Below are 13,718 nucleotides of genomic sequence, written 5' to 3'. Positions count from 1 at the left end.
CTTCGCCTTGCGTCTGGAGAGCCAGAAGGTGCGGTGGCTAGTGTACTGGCCTGCCACCTAGAGGGCCCGGGTTCGAATCCTAAAGACGATAGGTCTTTTTCAGTGGTATCCCGATCTCTACTTGTGGTTTTTTGTGGAGAGCACTTTGAGTAAACCGTCCGTCGGATGGGACGTTAAACTGCGGACCCCTAGGCGCCGTTCGATTAGAGTGGGCTTATGCTGACGTCGGGTTTCTCTCCACCCTTCCTCAATTCCCATACATCACTTTTGACCTCAGCTGTCGGTCGTAGACCCTAAAAGCCTTGAGTTCGATGCGGCGGACCCCGCGGCCATCAATCGAGCCAGGTGATCACGCCGGAAACGGCCAAATATACGATCTGAGAGGAGGCGGATTGCGTGTCCTGCTGATGTAAGCATTATCGTACACATGCAAGAAAACTCAGACCAGCCAGAGAGCCGCATGAAACACCGGGGCCAACGCCTCATCAGTTAGCCCCTCCAACCATAACCATATTCCACTGCCAAATACCGCTGCTATTACTCCTGCTCAAGCTTAACCCACCTCCTCCCACTCCATCTCCTGCTTTTAACTTCCCCTTTCCTTCGAACCTAGTCACAAAAATTACCTCGTTTTTGACAACCTAAATGACGAACCTCATATCCCCACCACCTGGAAAATCGACATAAGGCATCCTCGCTGAAGCGGTTATCCGATTAATTAATTAGGAATCACATTGTTCCTCAATAATACTCCGTCCAATCTCTGCGAGTTCTTCAATGGAACGTAAACAGTATCATCCCTCGTAGAGAATTAATTTAACAATCGGCAGTCCTTCATTCCGCAGATGTCATCCTTACGCAAGAAACGTGGCTAACGCCGAACCGGAAGCTCATCATTCCGGGCTTTAAGCGCACGTATCTGGTCCGCATACCATCCCCCGGGCCGTCTCTTCCGCACGGATGCAAAGACCCTATTCAGGGGCACCCCCTAGCTGGCGGTGACTTCAACGGAAAGCACGCCGACTCGTCCACGTGAAAAATCAACTCAGCCGGAATTAACTTGCGCCTTTTTCTATTGCCAACACACGTTTTTTTTTTTCTTTCTACCCGCTTGCATAATTTAAGCGCCATTATATATTTCAAATTTTAAATTGAATTTAATCCACAGGTAATTTCCGATCCCTGAGAAAGGGACCTCCAAATTAGAAACCGGTCGACTAAAGTCGTACGGCAGCTACTCCACCGGATGATCGAAAACGGCCGTATTCGATCATGAACTTGAATAGTTGTGCACGCGAAACCAAAACCTTCCAACAAAATACACATATTGGTCAACTCCTTTAGGTATACATAATCGTCGCTTTGGTGTGTCAAGGTCTTTATCGTGGTCAAATGCTTTAACCGTGGGAAGGTCGGCGACATGGCGAGACGCTGGCGGGCGCCGGAGAGGGTGAACGCCTTAGCGAGCGGGAAGAGATGGAATCCAATAACATTCCAACATGAAATGGGAAGAGATCGGATACGGAAGTGGCGTAGGCAAGATATGTCAATTCCCGTTGGTAGTAATGGTATGGAAACCGACATAAGTGTGTGCGATAAAAGGAATATGAGATTTTTATTTTAATCACCAGAAGATACTCTGTCCGCGTATTGACGCGACGCGTCTTTCAGTTTCATAGCCAACACTCAAATAAACTCAGTGTAAAATAGTTGAAGGGAAGTGGGCGCAAAAGAAAATTTCAGGTTTTCCGTTGGAATTATGAGTCGTTGGTTGAAGAAACCGTTTTAAAAAGAGGACTCGTTGACGAATAGATAATCAAAAGAGAGTTTTCAAGTGATTGAAATCGAAATGGTCCATCAGTCTAATTTTTAGTGCAGAGTTGACTCTAAATGCATTATCTTTCATTAAAATCTGCTGGCGAAGGTCTAGTCGTGACAGAGTCCTCCGTAAGGATTTACTGTCGAAAGAGGAGGTTACATTTGATATATGGGAGGCAACTAGACGAGTACATAGCCCACCTCTGACGATGACTAGGGATGAATATTTGTATGAGCAATGTCTAGCTTAACCCATGAAACGACCTTTCAAAGAAAAAATGGAGACGACCAAATTCCGTGCCTCCCATTAGGAAAAGAATTAAGAAAAGAAGTCCAAAGAGTACTGAAGTCAGATGATGAGGGTTTAATCGGGAAAATTAGTCGAAATGGGGATGTTCCCAGCAAAACTCCTTATGATAAATAAATAAAAGTACATTGAACAGTTATTTCGCTTGTGAATGGGACGTTTACGGTGACGGAAAAATTGCCCGATTAAATTTTTAAATGTACACTTGGAGAATTTGAAAGCACCGTTTGTCTAAACGAAGGAATAGAACAAGGAATTAAATAATATGGGGAGAATTCGTGAGCAAAAATCGTGAGTCACATTTCTTTTAGTTTTTTTTTTCTTTTTCTTTCATCACCCATGCGATCTTGGACTCTGGTTAAATATAAAAATTACTCTACCCCCGGTAGAGGGCACTTCCCGCAATCCTCTGAGAAGCAGAAAGTCCGGGAAACGACCATTCCAGTATATTAGGTTTACATAACGGATCCGCAATGGGGATTGGGATTGGCTAGCGTATTGGCTTCCCTTACAGAGGGCCCGGGTTCGAATCCTTGAGACGGTATATCTTTTTCAGTAGTTTCCCGATCTCTACTTGAGGTGCTTCGTGGAGAGCACTATATGTGAGTACGTCGGAAGGAGCCGTCGAGCTGTGGACTTCTTGGCCTGCGTTTTGTTAAGAGTAGGCTAATGACGACACCGATTTTCCTTCCACTCTTCCTACTTTTTTATTCATCCCTAATGGCGCAAATGATCTCATCTGTCGGTCACCTCCCCTACTAATACTACTACTACGGATCAACAACGTAAATACGCAACGCGAGAAAGCGATACAGGAGATGGAGCTAGAAATAAATCGAGTGTTCCTAGGATACGTATAATAAGGGAGAGTAAAAGAGAATGGAATTATTTTATTTTGCGCGGTGACGGAATTATGGCTATTTTGCGAGGTGATAAAAAGATAGGGACCGGAAAAGAGCAGTGAAAAAATGGAGAGTGGTGGAAGAAGAGAAGATAAAGGCGGATGGAGTAGGCGGGGCGGAGGAGAAAGTGTGGGAGATGTAAGATGAAAAGACAGACTGGGAGAACGACTTAAAAAAAATGTACTGTCAAGGTGAAAATGTAAGATTTTTTCCAGAGCTGCATAATTCGGCAACCGATGGATACACAAATAGCAAAAAGGCATCCACCTAGAGTAAAAAATGTATTCTCCCTGGCCCAGTACGAAAGAGTGCGTAGAAAATATAATTCGATATTCCGTGGCACGCCCTTGAATAGTGACAGAACTGAATTAAAAATCACATTAGGAAACGGTGGCGGTCTGACCTTTCAGAATAACTTGTCAAAGTTGACTCGCTGTTGCTACCGATGGCGAAACGAGATGCGGAGTCCAGAAAAATAGCCACCTAGGACAAGTTTGGCATCCCACCAATGATCCCAACCGGATCGTGGAGTCAACTCCGCGAGCGAACCGCGGGTTAGGAGCACGTGAACACCGGTGCGTATAAATAAAACTTTTCAGACTTCAGGCTTCTCAGATCTCAGCAACTCTGGAATAAGTCTTCCACAGGGGAATTGGATTCATAAAAGAAGTCGCAGAGCGCTGACGGATTGTATCCTCGTCATTTTGCCGAAGAGGATCGATCCTTCCGGGTGGGACCTCGTGAAGACGGGACCGCTTCCCGTGCCCTCATCTCGGGAGGGGGTCTAGTGAGATGGTGTCCGGCGGGGAAGCCGACACTCCAGGATTACCGCACCTTGAACTGGATTAGATCCGAGTGACGATAGAACCGATCTCCCGATTGAAAGTGGGATTTAAATCTGGGCGCGAGGGGTCACGACAAGCTTTCGTGAATTGCAGATCGAGAATTTAAAAAATATGTACATAAGGAAGAGCTATTACTGAACTGTTTCAAAAGGGAACTCGCGTATTCGGTATAGAAAGTGAGGAGAGGTGAAATTCTTTCTAAAAATATACAAAATAGTAATTCTCATTGCATTTTCTCACGTGGAATTGAAATAATCGATTCTTGACAACAGTGCATAACCGGAAAAGAACTAATCTCTCCTGGAAAATACTATTGAGTGGGTTCAAATCTACTATTTAATTTAAACTGCATCAACATTTAAACAATGCCTTGGGCGTGTGGCGGATTGCGAGGTATTGTTCAAATACTTTATTATTATTATTGCCTATTATTATCATATTAATTTGCATAAACAAATATTCGTACACACTCCTGTATACGAGTACATTATTGCCATAATTGACTAAATCATTTAATGTTTGTCTTTAGATAAATACATCCAAGTGTTTGGGTTCGGACATCCAGGTTGAGGCTATCGATGAAAAAGCTGTGACAATATTAGCCTCCGTAAGGCCGCCGTTAGACCTCAGCATAACTGGAATAAAAGCGTCCCCCGGTTTACGTGGCGATAGTAAGTACGGGGATGAGTAAGAAATTCTGAACATAATAAGGTAACAATAATTAAGGTAAAAGTGGCAAATGTTACAAACCTAGGTTATTTATAAAATATTTAGAACAAAATTTTTAATTGTAAAATAAAACTTCAAAGTGATATACTTTGAAATAAACGACGCTCGCTACTGTCTTAAACCCAGAATAGGTAGTGTTAGAGCAAAATAAAAGTAGATTTTCATTACTCGCCAATAACATTAACATTGGTCTGGTAAAATCGAGTGCTTTTTGCTTTCTCTTTTCAAGGGAGAAGATGTAACCACCCCTTGAACAAAGCATGGGTTTAATCGGGTGGATTCGCTCATTCGCTCAAAAAAGAAACGCTCATTAACCCATGGATCTCAACGCAGTAATGGACTCTTGCAGCATGGCAGGTGAGCGTTTCCCATCGACTCAACTCTATACTACCCCAATGGTATGTAAACCCCTAGTGAGGGTGATCAGTTTAAGAAAAAGAAATCAAATTGAGATAAACACACGTACACGTGCATGTATTGTTTGAAAGAGAGAATCCTTCAGCGTTACGTGAAAATTGCGAAAAATAACTACATGTTAATCGTCCATGGGTCAAGCAAATTAACTCCGTCATTCGGTTTGAGTAGATTAAAAACATGGCGGCTCTTCTGTTGAAAACAACAACTAAATAAATATTACGAGAAAGGCCTTCCAAGTTTTTATAATTTTTTGGGCATATTTCTGGAGTACACCATTGTGTACTAGAGCCATAATACCCTCATATTTCATGATTTCTGTTGAGTTAACGAGTCACAATCTTGCGGGCAAAGTTGCAGTTGGTTGAAAAATGAACAAATTTAACTTATTCCGAAATTAACCTTCACCGAGTCATAATAGGATTCCTTCTAACCAGTTTTGTCGGTTAGAAGTGATCCAGGCTTATAATACTGGATACCAGGAAATAATTTATCGCCAACTAAGCAACTCGTTTACAATATCGTTAGAAAGTTGATGCCGTGAACTGGGAATGGTGGCAGCACTATTAGTCCCTTCAGGCCCTTAGTATGATAAAAAAAAACGATTTACCTTTTCAGGCTTCCGATTATAGCTATAAACTCATGTTAATTCTCGAAAAAGCGATATAGGTATAGGAAAATAGCGGCCTGATTGTTTTACTTCCATGCAGCTTTATTAAGGAAGCAGATAATTTCTCCGAAAGGAAACTTTTATTGAAATCGCTTTCCTTGGGAAAAGATATGGTTAGAAAAGACGGCGACGGGATTCAAAACCCAAAGAAGTAACACGTCAAATATGTGAAACAAACAACTTTTATTTGACAAATAAAGAGATTTAAAAAATTACACTACTACCCCGAACTTGAAAACGGACTGCATACATCTGAACTCAGTATTAATCCTAGATACTATGTATCCAGGATTAATAGAATTTTTTTGAAAACGAAAGCTCTGAGATTAATAAGAAGTATTATCGACAGAGAGTATTATTCCGACATATAAGATGACGAATGGCCCATTGGCTACAAGAAAAATGATCGAGGTGCAATAAGTCATTGTCTAATTTATGCATTTAAAATTAAATTGTGGAAAATTTATCCTCTTCGACATTGGAAACTGAAAAAAAACACGAAAAATACCACAAATTTGCATATGTAAATTCATTTGCCTTTCTCTATGCTATTAATAACTAGATACTAGGTGTCACCTAAATTTAAAATCACCCCGATTCTCTTTTAAAATGGTGATCGCGAAAATGTCTTTACACTGACTGTCACATTCTCCATTATTAATGAAAAACATGCGCGCACTTCAAGAGTACTAGCCAACATAAATTATATCACTGAAAAGCGTAAATACCAACAATACGTATTCCAGTATCTTCGGAATATATTGAAAAAGTAAAATATTTCACTTCTATAATTGTTTATCAATTTTCTAACAGCGTTTGACTTGGAGCCTAACTACCACAACGCAACGGCTGAGGCAAAAAAATGCTGAGGAATCGAGGAAATCTAAATTCATTGGAATAGGTCAAGAACGGCAAACGGTTTGATGGTAGAATTTCTTCTATTTTCTTCCAAACTAGCCGGCGTAAAAAAACCAGCGCATTAACACGGAATGATTGGAAAATTTGTGATAACATTTTTCTGTGTGCACTTGAGTTTTCTCGTCGCTCTTGAGAGTTTTCCCTAGATGCTTATTTGCCTCAAAGCTTACTATCTTTAACGATTACTAAAATAATACCGGTTTTATGGAATAACATGTTTTTGCATTTGGCTTTTCTTCTCTCAATTAAGATGTCTGTATCCATTTGTGGTGATCGTTCGTTTAATCGCTTCATTACTCTCTCACCTCAAATTGTAACCAAAGCTTTTTACGTGCGGTGTAAAAAATATAGGCAAACAAAATAGCATTACAATATCGCATACGTTTAAAAACAGATGTTGATGGGCATGATAAGAGCCGAATTTTAAACCGTATGATTTTAGGTGTATTCATATGTAGATATTTAAAGGTAGATCGATATTTAAAGGTCCCTAACTTCGGTTTAGTACATCTACGTGACAAAAGAACTTCCTCTGTCTTGGCCCTACATTCTGCATTATTTCATCCATCATCACTTCATAATTTCTGCCTTCCTTCATGGTTTCTAAGAAGCCTACTCTCTTCCTCGCTCCACCCCGTTTTCCTAACATTCTTCCATCTCTGAAGGCCTTCAACATTCCTCTACCTTCAAGTAATTCCTCTATCTGCTTTCTCCGCCTTTTTAGGAGGACACTTAGGAACTTCCTCTATACACCAACCCTGTTAAAAACCTGAGCGTTTGCCTTCCTCTCCGTCCAACTTAACTTCTCCTTTCTTCCCCATATCCAAATATCAAAAGCCTCCGTTCTACGCTCAACCTCTTGCCTTAAAAACCAGGTCTCTCGACTATACAGCACTTCTCTCCATATTAAAAACAGGAATAGATTCATTATGGAAAGCGTATTTTCCGTGCCAACTAAATAACAAGTAGATATATTCATATATTTCGCGATGAAAAAATAAATGCTGACTTCGACTGAAGAGGTGGGGTTTATCAATTGAAACAAAAGTCATACGATGAGGTAGGCAATGATTCATTCTTGTTCTGCAAATGAGTCTAGGAATAACTTTCCATGATAATTAAGTACGGTAAATCTAAAACAATCCGAGAGACGTTAGCGATATGAAAATTTTAATTTCATTTCAACAATAGCTTTTAAAATAAGGAAAACGATTCATTTAAAAGTGTTCGGAATGAATTAACTAAAGCCGCGTGTATGTGATCTTATTGTGAAAAATAAATAATAAAAATTTCGCCCCTGAGTATTATTCATTGTGAATTTCTGAAGTTGACGCACTCATCGTGAATACAATTGAGAGGAAGTGAACTGTCTTATCATGGAAACTTTCTCGCAATGTTAAGGATATTACTTGTGCCAAAATGCTTATTTATGACATTAATAGTCTACCCAGTACGGTCAATTAATCGATTAGCGAGACAAATTATATTCATCCCATCCTCTATATTAAACTTATGAACACAACGAGATGGAAAATTAGGAACGGCCGAAGATTTGAAGTTAAATAGACGAAATGCACCACGAATACACCAAAAATATATACTCATAGATGACTGATAATAATCTCAAACGATAGTAGAAGGGCTGGCAGCAAAAACTGCATAAGCCAGTCTTAATGTACTTCTGCACGTGTTCGCAACTGTGCATTAATCGCTTGCTTCGACCTGTCCGTTGCATGTGACCAAGTGACCAGATCATAATCCACTGGAAGATATCTACTTATGAATCGCCCATACCTTGGCACATTAAGGGTGCCAGCCAGTTCAGTGTAATTTTTGGAGAATTTTTATGCGAATGTATGCGTGGATTTATAAAAAAATAGTTAGGGGATATCTCTACCTTTATGTAGTAAAATCTAATAGACGAGTTTAAGGTAAGTTTGAGATGGCGTTAAGTATTTCAGAACGGGTCAAATACTTGTGTGTTACACTGACATCAAGCCTTTCATGTGGTGCATTAGATGAATGCAAGAGGGTTAACCTTTAAAGAGTTAGGTTTTATTGGACAAGTTGCAGGAAAATGTAATAAATAAGTATAAGAGAGCTTTTACTTTACCTTTAGTTAGGCCACATTTTGAATACGCGGAAAGTATCTAGGATCCACAAGAGAAAATTTCAATAAAAGATTTAGATAAGGCTTAAATAAAATCCGCTAGGCTTGTCAAAATCGCTGCTAGAAGCAAGTAAGCGTGGCAGGTATGCTGGAGAATTTTGGGTGGGAACCTCTTTGATTCTTGAATAAAACGAGCAAGACCTAAGACTTTTAGAAAGGTAAAGGATAGAGTTTAGCGACACCGAGGGAATTATTACGTCAACAAATTATATTGGCAGATTCGATTACCGGGATAAAATATTTGAGGTAGGTTGTTTACCTGAGGATGTTACAGGACCAGACTTAATATGGTAGATCAAATCGCGTTCGTAAAAAAACAAGGGTGACAGCAGAACGAATAGATTTAAAATATCACTTTTTTCCTCGCACCATTTGATCAAAATAGATATGACAGCAGGCGCGAAGGAGATAATTAGCATTGGCAGTGTATATATTTTGTCCATATCCCGCAAGTTTTTTTTAATGGACCCATCTTTTTTACACTACTCCCCGCATGATTTGAATGTACGTATCCTGTTATTTAATATTGTTAAATGCAAATATTTTCTTTCGTATGATTTACTTTGTTCCAGTGCACGATTAAACTAATAGTATTGTATAGGTTGTGATTGGGAGTGTGCATGCATGGCTGGTGACTTAATATCGCCGCCATACGCTCTTGTGGCGGCTTGCGGGGTGTTACGTAGATGTGGATTGAAATAAAAGAGGCACTGTCAAAAACACATTAAATTAATCGTTCTCCCCTCGCGCGATACGGAATCGTAACAAATTCGAATCCAAGGGCCAGAAATTATTAAATTAACCTTGATTACAAGAATTTAATGAATTGGTTCAGCGCAAGACTTATTTCAGGATGTACATAGGCATGTGTGGGTACGAGATTTTTATATGAGATAAAAAATGTACTCAAGTGTTTCATGTTCAAGTGTCATCGTGCATTAACTAATAATTCTGGATGGATTGAGGTGTCCTAACATCCCCCGCCACAAACCCTTGGGGTGGCTTCTGGGTGATTGTGTTGACCTAGATGTATGTAGATGAAGGTCAATTTGAAGAAAAGGCAAAGAGAAAGTATAACATTCTTTCTGTTTTCGGAAGGATTAAGCTGAAAATGTGTTATCTTGTGGTTTAAAAAGCGTTTTAAACTCTTGCGAGGGTACGATTTCTCAGTTAAGTTTCATTTACGGCGATCTAGTATGTTTAGCCCGAACAGACGAGTTACTTTCTCAAAGAAAATTGTAATCGAAACAAGAGACAGCCTGGAATCGCCCCCGTCTGGCTATTTTGGATTTTATTCGAATTCACTGAGACACAGGCTTAGAATCCTTGTATATACTTCACCATTCAATTCGCGTTAGGCCAAGATGCATTAATAACTAAATCATCGGCAACCTTGCTCATCGCTTTCGTAAGCTTTCCATGATGGACAACCCTGAAAATGGATAAATATACGTTTATGAGCGCTGTCACTTTTAAAATGGGTTTTACATATAATCTAAGATTCATGATTAATTATTATTTAAATTTCGTATTTTAAAAATTTTAACTTTATAAATTATGAATATTTTTGTCAAAATATTAAATAAATTTGAAATGTTTATGTTACTAGGGGTTTGGTTATTTTTTTTACAGCTGTAGTACGAAGCATATGCACTGGGTCTTAACGTCCTCGGTAGCTTTTTATCCACGCATACTCAATACTCCGCAAGCCGTCGCAAGTACGCGTGACAGGGGATGATAAGCCACCAGCCATTCAATTTACTCCATTATTTCCATACACACATGGCATCCCACGATCAACCGAAAGGACAAGTGGAAGGTAGTCGACCGAACACCAATATGCAATATCCGTTTCACACATTACGAATAGTATTGTGACGATTGTAATATGTATTATTAACTACTCCACGGGCTGCACGAAGAAGACAAATAAAGAAACCCATTAAAAAGGCAGATCTAACATGCAATGCAGTCAGCAACCATCAGGTAGCATTATACGTATGTAGGACGGACAATTCACAAACACATGAGCTATACACCTTTACCTACTCGACGACCCGGCACAAGTGCACGTGGCGTTTGGCGTTAGGACGCCAGCCATTTACTACCGTGCATGTCAAGGAGCACGTACTTGCTTCGACACAAAAGGCAAGAGGAAATTCTCGAAACCTTGTATACACCTTCCTCAATCATACCTTTCTTCTAAGTACTCTTTGGTACCGATATGTCTTGGCCCGATGCCGAGTATCCTGAGAAGGACGGGCGAAGGGGGGAGAGCAGATCCTAGATCGGGGACAAGAAAAAAAATAAGGGCAGAAATTTATAAATCCCCGATTTAGGTAATAGTTCCGTAAATAAAGAATATATTTGCTTTTAGGTGGACACAAGGGTTAATTTAGAGCCATATTGGTAACACGAGATGAAATAGGAGGTCCTTAAAGTTACCATTGCCAAATAATTTGGCTTTAAATAAAGTGAGGATCAGTGCTAGAATTTCACAACAATATGAATCAGATAGCACCGTATGGAAAATTTTACAAAGGATCCGATAATTATGAGAAATACGAGAAGTCGTAAATTCCCCGTAAAATATTCAAGTTACCCTTATATCAAGGACACAATTTTTGAATCATTACTTAATTGGCGGCATTTGAAAAATGAAGTCGCTCAACAACATCACCTTATCTAAACCACATACAGATAAATAACTGTTGGAAATGGAAGTTGGTTATCCACAATAGCCGCCGGAAGGGGAAATTTTCCAAAATCCTTCACCGATTTCAGAAATGACCGAGTAAATAGAATATGGGGCGGTGTTTTTAATATAGCTTAGAACCATTGCGCCATTAGGGCTTAGATATTTCCAGATAACGGTTTGGAAGGTCTTTGGTGTTCATTTAAAACTCATATACCCAAACGCACCTATGAAATTTTACGGGCCGCCGGACGAAAAAGTTAATTTAATACTAGAACTAAACATGCAAAGTTTTCTAATCCTAAAATGACGAACTAGACATTATAATCTGAGGGGAGTTCTCTGTTCAATCTATTGATTGGGACACATATAGTTTTAAAACGAGGGATTAAGGCGAAAATACCTGCAGGTCGCTATTACATTCTTTCACGTTGAACTTCATGCACAAAATTGTCACCTCATCTACTAGGAGAGATTATATTCTTGATTTTTTAGCAGCGAACATGCCCAAAATGTTTTTAATATAGAAACTACAGGGAGCGGCAACATAACTTCCTTTTTTTAAAAACAGAACGCTTTCAAAAAAGGAAGTTATGTTGCCGCACCATATATCAAATGAATTATTGACCACAGAGCAGTGAATCTTAAGTTTTCCCTACAAGGTCTGTCCCAAAAGTAGTAGAACTGAGCTGAGTAAAAAATGTTTTGCCAGAATTGATGCATTCACTCAAAAGTCTTCGAAGTAGCCCCCTCGTACGTCCACACACCGCTGCCAGCGAGTTTTCCACGCCTCGTACACCTTCTGGAAGGCGACGCCCGGAATGCTGATAAGCTTCGTCGTCACGGCCTGTTGTGAAGCCTCCACCGAGCCGTGGTGACGTCCTTTCAGCACAGACTTGAGGCGGGGGAAGAGGAAGAAGTCTCGTGGGGCATTCTATAAAAAAATTGGATCCTTGCTCACATGGTCGAGAAGCTCTTGTCAGATCCGCGTGCGAGTTTCCTTTTGCTCGTCTGAGACACTCGCACTTGCGGCACCAACTTCGTCCGCACCTTTCTCATGCAGGTGTTTTAGATTAAATGCAATAAACACTTTTAGGGATGTCAAGTTCATCAGAAACCATGTGAACACATAATCTGCGATCCGTCTCCAGTTCGTTCTTGCAAGATTTTCGTCACTTTTTGAGGGCGAAGGACGTCCTGAACGTTCGGCGTCTTTAACATCTTCTCCACCCTCCCGAAACAACTTGTACCACTCGAAAACACCCGATCTACCCATGGCATTCTCACCATAAGCTGTCTTGAGCATGTCATGAGTATCTTTCCCGGTTTTGCCCAGTTTCACGCAAATTTTGATGGCGTAGCCTTGCTCCGATAACCAATTTAATGACGGAGTCACGTTATAGAGGTTTCGCAAACGGACGATCCGCACTCCGCAAAGGTTGGAACTGAGGCTCTCCTCCCTCGAAAACAGGCAGAGAAACCGCCGCCCGTCCATCCGTCTACCCGGGAAAAATAAGTCATCAGCCTGTCAGTCAAGAACAAGTCAATAAGTCATAAGCCAAAAATAAGTCAATAAGTTATAAGTCAAGAGTCAAAAATAAGTCAATAAGTCAAAATTAAGCCAATGAGTCATAAGTCAAAAATAAGTCAATTAGTCATAAGTCAACAATAAGATTTAGCATATGCTGCCAGTATATGGGATTCTCATGAAGTTGAATTGATTGCCGCATTAGATTACGGGCAGCGTAGGGGTGCTGGATTGGTAAAACGTTGTTATGATAAACAGAGTAGCATACATAAATTATCAGAGGAACTAGGTTAGGAACCGATCACGTAGCAAAGGTTCAATTACAAATTAAACCTCTTGCATAATTTGAAAGGCCTACTTAGCAAAGATACTGAAAATGTACTATTAGCCCATCGTACTTAAGTAGGACAGATCATGACAGAAAAGTAAGAGAGGTCGGGTGTAAAACGAATAAATTTAGGATGTCACTTTTCGAATTTTCCGGATTTTTTTAGGATATTCAATTGAGGACATCATGGAACGATAATGGTTGAGAACAACCATATTCGAGCGCGCTAGGGGAGACAATTATTTTTTTATCATTATAAGTAGCCCAGTATGTATTCATCATCCCTTTCATTTAAGTTGTTGTCCTTGTTGCTAACAGCTCCTCTCGTATATTTAGATAAGCGTAACCAACTTAGATATCGTAGTTTATGTACGAGTAACCTCAGGATCTACAT

The sequence above is a fragment of the Hetaerina americana genome, unplaced genomic scaffold (genome assembly GCF_022747635.1).
Source record: "Hetaerina americana unplaced genomic scaffold, ioHetAmer1.1.p SCAF_5, whole genome shotgun sequence".
Lineage (NCBI taxonomy): Eukaryota > Metazoa > Arthropoda > Insecta > Odonata > Calopterygidae > Hetaerina > Hetaerina americana.
This window is presented reverse-complemented; position numbering follows the sequence as displayed.